Source organism: Zingiber officinale, chromosome 9A, assembly GCF_018446385.1.
Source record: "Zingiber officinale cultivar Zhangliang chromosome 9A, Zo_v1.1, whole genome shotgun sequence".
In the NCBI taxonomy this organism is placed as follows: domain Eukaryota; kingdom Viridiplantae; phylum Streptophyta; class Magnoliopsida; order Zingiberales; family Zingiberaceae; genus Zingiber; species Zingiber officinale.
The window spans coordinates 89,382,059-89,397,658 of record NC_056002.1 but is presented as its reverse complement, the minus strand read 5'-3'; positions in this window follow the sequence as shown (position 1 = coordinate 89,397,658).

Genomic DNA, 15,600 nt, shown 5'->3' with positions numbered 1-15,600 from the left:
ACTTCATCATTTTCCTCTTGCTCGACTTCGCGTGAGGGTCATCGCGGAACCCTTCCGCTCGACTTCCTTACAGTGTTCGCCGGAGATCAATATGGCTGATCGAGATCCACATCATCAGTTGGAAGAGTGTCACGCGGTCCCCATCGACTCGGTCGGACAGATCAAATGGCGCCGCCCGTGGGAAGCACTCGCATCCGAGGGAAGAGATGGGGAAGGACGACGCACACCATGATGCTCTCGAGGAGCTCGGCCTAATCGAGGCAAGAGCAGCTAAGCTCGTGGAGCAATAGAAAGCATGCAGCGGCGCGCCATTGGAGCAACAACGTCGTGAAGACACCGCCACGGTTCCATTTTATCGGCCCTATTCGACGCCTCCGAAGTCACACCAGCTAACCTTGATCGAGGATCTTCATCAAGGCACCTGACGAGACTACAAAAGGCAAGGCTCCGAACGACGCATCCCGAGCGGATCAATCGCTGCCAGAGGCCATCTCAGGACCCTCCCCTAAGCATTATGTGCCCGATCGGGGAATACAACGGAACCACTGACCCGGACGACCATCTAGGAAAGTTTGACAACACAGCTACACTACATCAATACACAGATGGAGTGAAATGTCGGGTGTTCCTTACCACCCTCTCGGGATCAGCGCAACGATGGTTCCGGAGGCTGCCGGACGGATCCATCACCAGCTTTAAAGAGTTCCGCATCACTTTTCTCCATCATTTTGTGAGCAGTCGGCGTTACCAGAAGACCAGTGTTAGTCTATTTGCCATCAAGCAAGAGCGCAGGGAGTCGCTCCGGGCTTACATGTAACGACCCAATTTTCCTTATTTTGAGTTCTGAATATCCTTAAAAATATTTGGAAATGCTTTTAAAATATTCTAGAGATTTTTAGAAATTTTTAGAGTATTTTTATGCAAATTTTGGAGTCCGTTTGGTATTTTTACCGAGTGGAGAAAGTTTAAAAAAAAAAAAAGAAAAATAAAATAAAAACCAAAGTGCAAGAGCTGGGATTCGAACCCAGCTTGTCGGGCCCAAGCAGTAAGCGGCCCAACCAACCGAGCTGAGCTCGTTTTGTTAACTAAGTGGGGGAACAAATATATTTAAGTAATAGATGGAACCAAAATAACCCAGGTTATTTAAGGAGGTAAATTTCTTCCCGAGCCCTAAAAAAATCCTTTTCCCCTCTTTTTCTCTCCCGACGGCGCTGTTCTCCTCTCGGGCGAAACCGCAGCCAAGGCTAGGGTTCCTCCTCCCGACGCCGGCGAGGGGTTTTTCCGGCCGGTCTCCAATCGTGGGTGACCTTTCCGGCAAGGAAAGCTCGGGGAACACAAGGAGAAGGGAGAAATGAAGCTCTACCGAAACCCTAGGGCATTTCTCTTCGGTTGTAAGTTCAAGAACCCGATGTAAGTGCTTCTCACCTGCGGTAGGAGTAGCTTTTGGGGTTTTTTGTTCGCATTTTCTTGTTGTTGTGTAATGAACAAGAGCAGCCCTTCATTCTAACCAATTGTCCAGATTTCAACCTTTACTAGCATTTCGGTTTGGGCTTTGGTTCAAGTTCTTTTGCTGTTTTTAGATCACGGACAGATTTTTTTTTAAGTGTCTTCTTGATTTGTTACAGCATGCTTGTCTAAATGTATTTACCTTACATTTCAAGCATATCTAAGTAGTTATGTTTCCTTCAAGTCATGGTATGATCAAAGAATTGTTAAGATTCAAGAATAAATTGGTTTTACAAGTTTGCTATTGGGAATCTGTTTGCTGCCGTGGACCTGACCAAACATATTTCATATGACCATGTAGTCTTTTAAGTACTGTTGAGTTTTGTTTTGAATATATACAGATATATATATCAGTGCCATGTAGTTTAAAATCTCTTGTTTGCTGAATAAATGAGAGAAGTACAAGAAAAGCAATACTAAGATACAATCTGATCCTAAGGTTCAGAATTTAGAACCAAGGCACACTAAGTGCTTAAATAAATGCCAAGGCATTTATTTAGAAGAAGTATTTAAAGAAGGATATAAAGAAAAGTATTTTACTTTTAAAAAGGGCATGTACCGGACACAAGGTCCAAGGGATGGGCTCCAAGTTGCCCCTAGACATAAGGTCTAGAAGTGTCTTAATGGTTTTGGGATTAGCTACCTCAATTCTCATTAAGAAAGGCGCGCAAAGTGGTACAATGCCGGGCCCAAGTAAAGTTGAATATTATTTTTAAAGTATAAAAGTATTAATTTTGGAAACAAACAGAACAAGTTCTTTTATCTAAGTTGCAAATTTCTAGCAAGTTAAATTGTTGTTTCCTTTAGAGATGCATGATGTAGTTCTATCTGCTATTTTCATGTTGAGCATGTACTTCCTGTTGTCTTTTATGTTTATGCATTTCTTATCGGATTTTGTGAGTAGAAAGCACTTACTAAGCTTTTAGCTTATAGATACTATTTTTTTTTCCTCCTACTGCAGATATAGATAAAAATAAAGGAAAAGCTAAAGTGGCATAGAAGAAGGCGACAAGGAGACGTCGATGGTGTGTGTGTGGTGGCTGATATGGAAGCTTGGGACCTTGTAACAGGATTTAATCAGTTTTTTTTTCATTTAATTGATAAGATAACTAGAAGGATTATTCCCTTGGGTCACTGGACTTTGTTTATTTCGCATTGTTTTTATTACCATTGCTAGGTACGCTAGTCCTGTTGTTGAAGGTATGGTCGGATTTGATTGCTTTGGTTGCATGTTAAAATTTGGTGCAGTATTATTATTCCTTGCACTAATGGAGTTAGTCATTGCTGAAAGTTCTTGCATTTGAACTGCCATGTACGTGTCTTATTATCAATGTTGTAGCATTATTTGTGTTGGGATGCACTGCTGTTTAAATTCAGAAAGATTTGCATGCTCAGTTGCTGTACCAAATAGAATTGCATGATATATTCGTAATCTGCAGTTGTTCCTAAATGTACTGTAATTGCTTTCAAGCCTTGAAATGGGTAAAGTGCATGTTAGACTTGTTTATGCCGTGTTGTTGGAAATACCCCTATCAGAATTGTTACTATGGTGTCTTAAATTGTATGCTAAGAAGGTTATTTGTGTACCTGGAATGGGAGAATAAATGGTTAGCTGTTACTCATTTTGTTCTTTCGTATCAGTTAGGTTGCTAGCACTGTTAGAAGCAGCAACCGAACCTAATAGTATATAATGCAGTTGATTGTTTTTTTTTTTTTTCAGTTGCTCTAAACTGAGAATTCTATGCGAAACCATAACATGCATGGACTTACCTTTAAGCTTGAATGTAGCATACTGAGGACTAGTTTCTCTATAACTCTGTCTATAACAATTCTAGGTATGCTAATTTATTGTTTGAGTTTAGTCTCTTTTTATAGAAAGAGTTCTTTCCGTTCCTCAGCATGTAATCACATATAGAAATGTTTAAATTGCATGATATGAAGGGCGTTTACAGTAAGAATAGTGAAAAAGTTTTGCATGGCAGTCTGAATTTTTTTTAGCTTTGCTTTTATTAGCATAGGCAACATTACTTAAGTAAAGTTATAGTTAAGTAGCATCCATCCTTAGAGACTTGTAAAGAAGGGTGGTCGTTACAGTTGGTATCAGAGCAGGTCCATTTTCCAGCAACACACACACATCAGCATCTACCTTGCCGTCTTCAAGTAAGAAAGTATTTAAGTTCTTTCTTTAGTGCTTTCCTTTATTATTATTATTTGCAGTATGGATGGATTATTTATAAGTGATTAAGTAAGATAAGAGTTTTTAGCTATTTCCTTTCTTAATATATAAATGTGTATGTTTAGAAAGGGTAGAGAAATTATCAAATTTTCTTATTTGTTTAACTAGATGTCGAGAGAGGGACGTCCCAGCATCATCGTTGAGGACCAAGTTCGGAGGAAGAGAGGCCAGCTCAATCGAGCCCAATCTTTCAAGTTGTTGCCCAACTTCGTAAACAAGTAGCTGAAACAGCAACAAGTAATTGCCTAACTGATGGCAAATCAACAACATCCCTCCTACTCCTCAAAGAATCGTGGAGACTCCGGTAGAATCGAGGTTCCACCAACTACCAGAGTCGTCACACCCCAAAGACAAGAAGCTTACCTTATCACGATGATAAGCGAAACAGAGCTTCAGCACGATCGAGCCACAGGGATGCCCAGCTTGGTTCAAGACCCGGAGAGCACCATGGAGCTTCTTGAAGTTGAGAAGGTCAAGTGTGCCTCCTTCTGCCTGACCGAGACGCACGCATGTGGTGGGAGAGAGTCAAAAGCAAGAGGGCGGTCAATCGGATGAGATGGATTGATTTTGAGACAGAGTTCTACGACGAGTTCTTTCGCCAAAAGATCACCAACAAGCACTACGAGGAGTTTATGGAGTTCAGACGGGGGATCGGCGGTGGAGGAAGCAGTTAAAAGATTCAACAGGCTAGCTCGTCTCTGCCCAGAACTAGTAAGTACAGAGAAGGAGCGAGTCAGACTAATGCTCAGAATGCTGAAGCCTGTGATATCACTTAATGTGAGCAGTGGGACTCATCAGCCCCTGACTGGAGAAGAGTTGGTCAGTAGAGCCTTAGTAGCTGAGCACTACCTGAACAGCATGAAGGCACAACGAGAGCAGCACAAGCCAATCAAGATAGAAACCAAGACTGGGGGAAATCAGAAACCCCAGTCAAATAATCAGAACTGGAAAGGCAAGGGCACTAAAAGAAAGCAGTGGGATTCAGGAAGTAACCAGAAGGGAGGACCAGAAACCAAGCAGACTAAGCTCCTTCCCTGCCCTAAATGTGGGAGAACACATCCAGGAGCCTGCCTCTTGGGTAAGACTGGATGTTATTCTTGTGGTCAAGAAGGACACATGGCCAAACAGTGTCCTAACAAGTTCAAAGCACCCCAGCCACAGCCAATACAATATGGAGCCAAGCCTCAACTACATTATATGCCCGCAACTCGGAAGGACCTGGATCACAAGGAAGGTTGGAGCTCCACCGCTGACAATGCCGAGTATTCTCCTTACCAAAGAGGAAGTCGTAGTGCCTCACCGGTCGAATAGGTCAAGTAGTTATTTTTTCGTCGTGCTATGATTCTTTGACCCATTCTTTGTATCCATACCTTTGCCAAAGAATTGCTGTACCCTGCATGAATTCAGTTCCGACAACCCTACCTTGGGAAGTCATGGAATCTAGTCGGTGGCTTCGGTCTGTACTAGTCAGAATTTCAGACCGAGAGCTACCTCGCTATGCAGGATTTCGATATCATTTTGGGTATGGATTTTCTCAGCAAGTACAATGCTTCAGTGGACTGCCGCAGAAGAAAAGTGATCTTTAGTCCGAAGGTGAACCATCCTTTGAATTTACAGGAGTACCAAAGAGGAAGACCTGAAATTCCTCTCTACTCTCACCTCACCAGATGTTAGCTAAAGGGTGTGCTGGTTTTCTTGCATTAATTGTGAGTACAGAGGAAGAAGAAAGACTTAAGCAGGAGAAAGTTCGGGTAGTCTGTGAGTATCCAGAGGTGTTCCCAGAAGAGCTACCTGGACTACCTCCCAATAGAGAGGTGGAGTTTGAGGTTGAACTGGTTCCTGGTACCGGTCCAATTTCAAAAGCTCCATATCGCATGTCTCCAGCAGAGCTAAAAGAGTTACAATAGCAACTTCAGGAGCTGCTTGACAAAGGCTTCATTCGCCCTAGTCACTCACCATGGGGAGCCCCTGTGTTGTTTGTCAAGAAGAAGGAAGGATCTATGCGGATGTGCATAGATTATAGAGCTCTAAATCAAGTGACCATCAAGAACAAGTATCCACTGCCCAGGATCGATGATTTATTTGATCAATTGAAAGGGGCAACAGTGTTCTCCAAGATAGATCTGCGCTCTGGGTACCATCAGTTGAAGGATATACCCAGAACAGCTTTCAGGACCAGATACGGACACTACGAATTCGTAGTCATGCCTTTTGGTGTGACTAATGCACCTACAGTCTTCATGGACTTGATGAATAGAGTGTTCAGAGAATACCTTGACAAGTTTGTCATTGTGTTCATTGACGACATTCTAGTCTATTCCAAAACCTAGGAGGAGCATGATGCGCATTTGAGAATAGTCCTGCAGACTCTTCAGGAGACAGCTCTATGCTAAATTCTCAAAGTGCGAATTTTGGTTGGAGCAGGTGGCATTTCTAGGTCACATTGTTTCAAAAGAAGGCATTCAAGTGGATCCAGCCAAAGTAGAAGCGGTCAACAACTGGAAGAGACCCAAGAATGCCAGGGAGATCAGAAGCTTCCTTGGTTTAGCTGGGTACTACAGGAAATTTGTGGAGGACTTTTCCAGGATAGCCTCTCCACTTACAGCCCTCACCAGGAAGGACAAGAAGTTTGAATGGTCAGATAAATGTGAGCAGAGTTTTCAAGAACTCAAGAGGAGACTGACCAGTGCTCCTATACTGACTGTTCCAGAGGATGACAAGAGTTTTGACATCTACAGTGATGCTTCCAAGATGGGCTTAGGAGCTGTACTCATGCAGGAAGGAAAAGTTATAGCTTATGCTTCAAGACAACTCAAAGACTACGAGAAGAACTATCCCACTCATGACCTAGAGCTGGCAGCTGTGGTCTTTGCACTGAAACTCTGGCGACACTACTTGTATGGAGTCCAGTGCAGAATCTTCACAGACCATCAGAGTCTTAAGTACTTCTTCACTCAGAAGGACTTAAACATGAGACAGCGCAGGTGGCTAGAGTTGGTCAAAGATTATGACTGTGAAATCCTCTACCACCCAGGTAAAGCTAATAAAGTGGCAGATGCATTAAGCAGAAAGTCCAGTGCATCCTTGATGTCCTTATCATCGTTAGCCCTGCCACTACAGAAGGAATTGTCAGATTTCGGACTTGAAATTATTTATGGGCAACTCTCTGCATTGACCCTAGAGTCAACCCCGCTGAGGATATACAGAAAAAGCAAAGTGAAGATCCGGATATCCAAAAGATCAAGCAAGGAATACAAGAAGAAGAAAATTTGAGTATCGAACGGTGGAATTCTTTATCGTGGAAATCGCCTTTGTGTTCCCAATGATGAAGAGTCGAGAAAGAGAATTTTAGAAGAGGCCCATAGTCGCCATACTCTATGCATCCCGGTTCTACCAAGATGTACCAAGGCGTGAAATGAAGTTCCGTGGTCCGGACTCAAAAGAGATGTAGCTAATATGTCGATACGACATGTCGGGTCAGGAACACTGAGACCGGAGGAGTTCTCTGACCTCTTCCTATACAGTGGAAGTGGGAAGACATCTCTATGGACTTCATAACAGGTCTCCCAAGAACTACGAATGGATATGATGCAATATGGGTAATAGTGGATAGATTGACCAAGTCGCCCATTTTCTAGCCATCAAGGTGTCCCACTCTATAGAGCGGTTAGCACAGTTATATGTTAAGGAGGTGATCAGACTTCATGGAGTTCCCAAATCTATTGTTTACGATAGGGATGGGCGCTCACCTCTCACTGGGAGTGTGTTGAGCTGGATAGCACCAAACTCAAGTTCGACTGACCTTCCATCCTCACCGATATGATGGATGACAGAGAGCGTGTCGGATCCTAGAAGATATGCTCGGGCTTGTGCACTAGATTTTAAAGCGATTGGTACAAGTATACTCAGGCTTGCTGAGTTTGCCTACAACAACGCCTACCAAGCCACCATCGGGATGGCACCATATGAGGCGTTGTATGGCAGAAAGTGCAGATCAACTATACGCCGGCAAGAAGCAGGTGAAAGAAAGGAAATGGAAGTAGAGCTGGGCATTCAGATAGAGCTGATAGAAGAAACCACTCAGGCTATTCAGAAAATCAGACAGAGGATTGAGACGCCGAGTAGACAGAAAAGCTATCTTGACACACGTCGTAGGCCATTGGAATTTCAAGTAGGAGATTCAGTTTTTCTCAAAGTTGCTCCTATGAAGGGAGTGATGAGATTTGGCAAGAAGGGCAAATTAAGTCCTCGCTATGTAGGACCTTACACGATCATAGACAGGATTGGGAAAGTAGCTTATAGTGGACTTACCACCGACATGTCAGCAATACACAATGTGTTTCATGTCTCCATGTTAAAGAAGTGCCTCCATGACCCTAGCCAAGTGATTGAGCCTCGGTCAGTGCAGATCCAAGAGGATCTTAGTTTTGAGAGTAGACCTACACGGATAGTGGACAGAGCAGTCAAGAGACTAAGAAGCAAAGAAGTACCACTAGTGAAGGTCATCTGGCAGAACCAGAACACGAGGAAGTCACTTGGGAGCGGGAGGATAGTATGAGACAGAAATATCCAGAACTATTCTAAGTTCGAGGACGAACTTTTATAAGGTATGGGAATTGTAACGACCCAATTTTCCTTATTTTGAGTTCTGAATATCCTTAAAAATATTTGGAAATGCTTTTAAAATATTCTAGAGATTTTTAGAAATTTTTAGAGTATTTTTATGCAAATTTTGGAGTCCGTTTGGTATTTTTACCGAGTGGAGAAAGTTTAAAAAAAAAGAAAAATAAAATAAAAACCAAAGTGCAAGAGCTGGGATTCGAACCCAGCTTCTCGGGCCCAAGCAGTAAGCGGCCCAACCAACCGAGCTGAGCTCGTTTTGTTAACTAAGTGGGGGAACAAATATATTTAAGTAATAGATGGAACCAAAATAACCCAGGTTATTTAAGGAGGTAAATTTCTTCCCGAGCCCTAAAAAAATCCTTTTCCCCTCTTTTTCTCTCCCGACGGCGCTGTTCTCCTCTCGGGCGAAACCGCAGCCAAGGCTAGGGTTCCTCCTCCCGACGCCGGCGAGGGGTTTTTCCGGCCGGTCTCCAATCGTGGGTGACCTTTCCGGCAAGGAAAGCTCGGGGAACACAAGGAGAAGGGAGAAATGAAGCTCTACCGAAACCCTAGGGCATTTCTCTTCGGTTGTAAGTTCAAGAACCCGATGTAAGTGCTTCTCACCTGCGGTAGGAGTAGCTTTTGGGGTTTTTTGTTCGCATTTTCTTGTTGTTGTGTAATGAACAAGAGCAGCCCTTCATTCTAACCTATTGTCCAGATTTCAACCTTTGCTAGCATTTCGGTTTGGGCTTTGGTTCAAGTTCTTTTGCTGTTTTTAGATCACGGACAGATTTTTTTTAAGTGTCTTCTTGATTTGTTACAGCATGCTTATCTAAATGTATTTACCTTACATTTCAAGCATATCTAAGTAGTTATGTTTCCTTCAAGTCATGGTATGATCAAAGAATTGTTAAGATTCAAGAATAAATTGGTTTTACAAGTTTGCTATTGGGAATCTGTTTGCTGCCGTGGACCTGACCAAACATATTTCATATGACCATGTAGTCTTTTAAGTACTGTTGAGTTTTGTTTTGAATATATACAGATATATATATCAGTGCCATGTAGTTTAAAATCTCTTGTTTGCTGAATAAATGAGAGAAGTACAAGAAAAGCAATACTAAGATACAATCTGATCCTAAGGTTCAGAATTTAGAACCAAGGCACACTAAGTGCTTAAATAAATGCCAAGGCATTTATTTAGAAGAAGTATTTAAAGAAGGATATAAAGAAAAGTATTTTACTTTTAAAAGGGCATGTACCGGACACAAGGTCCAAGGGATGGGCTCCAAGTTGCCCCTAGACATAAGGTCTAGAAGTGTCTTAATGGTTTTGGGATTAGCTACCTCAATTCTCATTAAGAAAGGCGCGCAAAGTGGTACAATGCCGGGCCCAAGTAAAGTTGAATATTATTTTTAAAGTATAAAAGTATTAATTTTGGAAACAAACAGAACAAGTTCTTTTATCTAAGTTGCAAATTTCTAGCAAGTTAAATTGTTGTTTCCTTTAGAGATGCATGATATAGTTCTATCTGCTATTTTCATGTTGGGCATGTACTTCCTGTTGTCTTTTATGTTTATGCATATCTTATCGGATTTTGTGAGTAGAAAGCACTTACTAAGCTTTTAGCTTATAGATACTATTTTTTTTTCCTCCTACTGCAGATATAGATAAAAATAAAGGAAAAGCTAAAGTGGCATAGAAGAAGGCGACAAGGAGACGTCGATGGTGTGTGTGTGGTGGCTGATATGGAAGCTTGGGACCTTGTAACAGGATTTAATCAGTTTTTTTTTCATTTAATTGATAAGATAACTAGAAGGATTATTCCCTTGGGTCACTGGACTTTGTTTATTTCGCATTGTTTTTATTACCATTGCTAGGTACGCTAGTCCTGTTGTTGAAGGTATGGTCGGATTTGATTGCTTTGGTTGCATGTTAAAATTTGGTGCAGTATTATTATTCCTTGCACTAATGGAGTTAGTCATTGCTGAAAGTTCTTGCATTTGAACTGCCATGTACGTGTCTTATTATCAATGTTGTAGCATTATTTGTGTTGGGATGCACTGCTGTTTAAATTCAGAAAGATTTGCATGCTCAGTTGCTGTACCAAATAGAATTGCATGATATATTCGTAATCTGCAGTTGTTCCTAAATGTACTGTAATTGCTTTCAAGCCTTGAAATGGGTAAAGTGCATGTTAGACTTGTTTATGCCGTGTTGTTGGAAATACCCCTATCAGAATTGTTACTATGGTGTCTTAAATTGTATGCTAAGAAGGTTATTTGTGTACCTGGAATGGGAGAATAAATGGTTAGCTATTACTCATTTTGTTCTTTCGTATCAGTTAGGTTGCTAGCACTGTTAGAAGCAGCAACCGAACCTAATAGTATATAATGCAGTTGATTGTTTTTTTTTTTCCAGTTGCTCTAAACTGAGAATTCTATGCGAAACCATAACATGCATGGACTTACCTTTAAGCTTGAATGTAGCATACTGAGGACTAGTTTCTCTATAACTCTGTCTATAACAATTCTAGGTATGCTAATTTATTGTTTGAGTTTAGTCTCTTTTTATAGAAAGAGTTCTTTCCGTTCCTCAGCATGTAATCACATATAGAAATGTTTAAATTGCATGATATAAAGGGTGTTTACAGTAAGAATAGTGAAAAAGTTTTGCATGGCAGTCTGAATTTTTTTTAGCTTTGCTTTTATTAGCATAGGCAACATTACTTAAGTAAAGTTATAGTTAAGTAGCATCCATCCTTAGAGACTTGTAAAGAAGGGTGGTCGTTACATTACATCCAACGATTCAACCGGGTGGCCATGGATATTCCAACGGGCACCTCAGAAACAATGATGAATGCGTTCACGCAAGGCCTCGTAGACGGTGACTTCTTCCGTTCGCTTATTCGAAAGCCGCCCCGAGACTATGATCATATGTTACACCGGGCCAATGAGTAGATTAATGTGGAGGAAGCACAGGCAGCACGAAGAAAAGAAGCTCCAACTGAGCGACTAGCCCCTGCCGAGCGGAAGCTGCTCACTGGCCACCAGCCACCCAGAGGACCGCGAACCGAAGCAGCCTGCCCTCACCACGCAAGGTCCCACGCCGTCCAAGAGGTAGCCGCCAAGCGGCCCAAACCAAAAAAGAAGGTATGGACCCCCATGTTTTGCTCGTTCCACCGGACTGACACGCATAACACACGAGATTGCCGAAGCCTTCCCCTGATCGCCCACCCCGCTCCCCGGAGTGGTCGTCGTCGATCGCCATCATCCGACAGACGACAGTGACACCATGAAGCCGATCGGAGGATATCCAGAAAGTCTCCCGAGCGGTATCATCCTCAGGGGCATGAGGGCAATCCCCGGGTATCTAAGGAGCGGCCTAAGCCGTCCGCCCGGGAGGAAGAAAATAGAAGCAACACGTCCCGGTGCGAAATCAACATCATCTCGGGTGGACCGACCGGAGGCGACTCCAATAGAGCGAGGAAGGCGAGTGTCAGGCAGCTCAGGATCCATGCGGTTGGCTGCAGTCAAGAACGGGCGAGCAGGCCCGAAATCAGCTTCGGGCCCAGGGACCTTGAGGGAGTCGAAGTGCCACATTACGACGCCCTCATTATCAAAGCGGTAATAGCTAACTATACTATTCACCGCATTTTCATCGATACAGGCAGCTCGGTCAACATTATATTTAAAAAGGCTTTCGACCAACTGCAAATTGATCGAGCTGAGTTACTGCCCATGACAACCCCCCTCTACGGGTTTACGGGCAATGAAGTTCTACCGGTCGGATAGGTCCGACTGGCTATTTCGCTGGGAGAAGAGCCGCTCAGAAGGACGCGGACTGCCAACTTCGTCGTGGTCGACTCTCCCTCAGCATACAACGTTATCCTGGGGAGATCAGCGCTCAGTGAGTTCCGAGCGGCCGTCTCCACCTTCTACCAGAAAATTAAGTTCCCGGTTGAAGATAAAGTTGGAGAAGTGCGAGGAGACCAGCTGGCGGCTCGGTGATGTTACGTCGAAATGGTCCGAGCCGAAGCTAATTCCGCGCCGAAGACGCCACGGATTGAGGTGAACGCCATAACTGAAAAACCACCCTCTCTGGTTTATGAAGAAAAAGAGGAGGTGCAGATCCACCCGACCCGATCGGAGGCCACCACATTCATTGCGGCCGATCTGGAGGCAAGCCAGAAAAAGGAGGTGATCAAATGTCTCCAGAGAAACTGCGACGTCCTCATGTGGTCGATGTATGAGCTGCCGGGAATTTTGCCAAGTATAGCACAGCATGAGCTTCACGTCCGACCGGACGCTTAGCTGGTGAAGCAAAGGAAGAGGGACTTTAGCGCCGAACAAAACGCCATCATCCGAGCGGAGGTTGAGAAGCTCCTGGAGGCCGGCCATATAAGGGAGGTCCAGTTCCCGAGCTGGCTCATAAATGTAGTGCTAGTCTCCAAGCCGGGCAACAAGTGGAGGGTTTGCATCGATTTCCGGGATCTCAACAAAGCATGCCCAAAGGATTTCTACCCTCTGCCCTAGATTGATCAATTGGTGGACTCCACAGTCGGGTGTGAGCTGATATGCATGTTAGACGCCTATCAGGGCTACCATCAGGTGCTGCTCGCCCGAGAAGATCAAGAGAAGACCAGCTTCGTCATAGCCAACGGCACTTACTGTTACAATATAATGTCGTTCGGATTGAAGAACGCGGGAGCAACTTACCAGCGCTTAATGAACAAGATATTCAAGGAGCATATCGGACGCAATTTAGAAGTGTACGTGGATGATATTCTCATCAAGTCTATCCGAGCGGCTGATCTTTTTACGGATATAGAGGAGACCTTCCAAACGCTGAGGAAGTATGGAGTCAAGCTGAACCCTCAGAAATGTCTGTTCTGAGCAAAAGGCGGGCGTTTCTTGGGCTATATAGTGACCGAGCGAGGCATAGAGGCAAATCCCAGCAAGGTAAAAGCGTTGCAAGATTTGGCGCCCCCAAGAAATCTGAGGGAAGTACAGCGCCTGACCGGGCGGATAACTGCATTGTCAAGATTCATCTCTAAGACTGCCGACCGGAGTCTCCCTTTTTTCAAGATCCTATGCAAAGCTACTAAGTTTCATTGGGACAAAGAATGCGATTGGGCATTTGAGGAGCTGAAGACATACCTGAACTCTTTGCCCGTGTTAGCCAAGCCAGCTGTAGGTGAGCCGCTCTGTATTTATTTATCTTCAACCGAGCGAGCAGTAGGCTCGGCATTAGTGAGGACGAGCGGTGAAGAACAACCCGTGTACTTCTTGAACCGTATTCTAAAAGATGCTGAATCTCGCTGCACTGGGCTCGAGAAGCTGGCTTTTGCTTTGGTCCTCGCCTTCTTGGCTCATACAATCATCGTCCGGACAAATAGCCCATTGGGAAGAGTGCTGTTGAATCCGAAGCGTCCGGACGGCTCATCAAATGGACAACGGAGTTGAGTGAATTTGACATTCAATATCAACCCCGGTCCTTAGCAGATTTTGTTCTCGAAGTGAAAAATCCTGAACCCGAAGATATGTGGAAAATATTTGTGGATGGATCGTCCACTCGGCGCGGGAGCGGAATTGGTGTGCTATTACTCTCCCCCCAAGAAGAACGGATGCACCTATCCGTCCGGCTGGACTACAAAGCCACAAATAATGAAGCGGAGTATGAGGCCCTCATAGCTGGCTTGCAGGCCGCGTAGCCATATGAAACTGAGACCTATTAGACTCTGTTGGCCTCCCGACTCTGGGCACTTTTGAGATTAAGATAGGCCGGCTAGGGCTCCCTTCTGACTTGAGAAGTCATTATCCAGAAGATACCCCGAGTAGAGAACCAGGCGGCAGATGAGTTAGGCAAGCTCGCAAGTTCAATATCACCGGTCATCATCCAGCAGCCAATTGAGCAAGTATCCTTGGTGTCGCACATTGATCGGATGGAGGGACTCGCATTCCTGAGCGATTGGAGGACAGCCATCATGGAGTTTCTGCGCTCGGGTGCGACACCGTCCGATCGGGAGGAAGCCGAGCTATTGAGGAGGAGAGCCGGTCGGTTCACACTCGTTAGAGACCAACTCTACATGAAGGCTTTCTCCCGCCCACTTTTGAAGTGTGTGAGTTCGGAGGACACGGAGTACATCCTCCAGGAAGTGCACCAAGGATCGTGCGGAGGACATCCGGGCGGGCGATCGCTGGCTAGGAAGATCCTGCTAGCCGGGTACTTCTAGCCAACCCTGCAAGCAGACGCCGCTCGGACCGTCGCGACGTGCCTCTCCTGCCAGAAGTACCACAACATCTCCCACCGACCGGCGGAGGAGATGAAAGCATCTACTATGTCCTGTCCGTTAGATCAGTGGGGGATGGATATCGTAGGTCCGTTTCCTATGGCGACCGGTCAGTGAAAGTTTCTTCTAGTGGCGGTCAACTACTTTTCCAAATGAGTGGAGGCCGAGCCACTAGCCAAGATCACCGAGCAGATGGTCAAAAGGTTTATCTGGCAGCATATAATCTGTCGGCTTGGCATTCCTTGCCGGCTCATATCTGATAACGGGCGACAGTTCGCCGGGAAGCAGCTCGAAGAATGGTGCAAAAGTTATGGCATCGAACAACATTTTACTTCCGTGGCGTATCCCCAGAGCAACGGCCAAGCTGAGGTAACCAACCGAGAAATCCTCAGAATTCTTCGGGCTCGACTTAACCACACAGGAGGAAGTTGGGTGGACGAGCTGCCGGGCGTCCTATGGGCTATCCGCACGACCCCAAAGGAGGGAACGGGCGTCACACCATTCCATTTAGTGTACGGTGGTGAAGCAGTTATCCCAATTGAAGTCGGCGTAAAGTCCGTCCGGATCTAAAACTATGATGATGATAATGACGAGCGGAGGAAGATGGAGTTGGACCTGATCGACAAAGAACGAGCCAAGGCATCCGTCCGGCTGATGGCGTACCGGCAGAGAATGAAGCATAACTACAACCGACATGTGATCCCTAGAGCATTCCAGGTCGGCGACCTAGTGTGGAAGAAAGTAAAGTCGGTCGAGGACGTTGGCAAGCTAGAGGCTCCTTGGGCGGGCCCCTTCAAAGTCATCGAAAAGCTCCGCTCGGGTGCCTATTATCTGGAGGATGAAGACGGACGGCAACTGGATCGACCATGGAGCGCGAACCACCTCCAGCCTTACCGGGCAGGGTGAAAGGTGCGCCAATGTAATGTATGCTGTATACTTTCCGTTCGGCTATATACTTGAAATG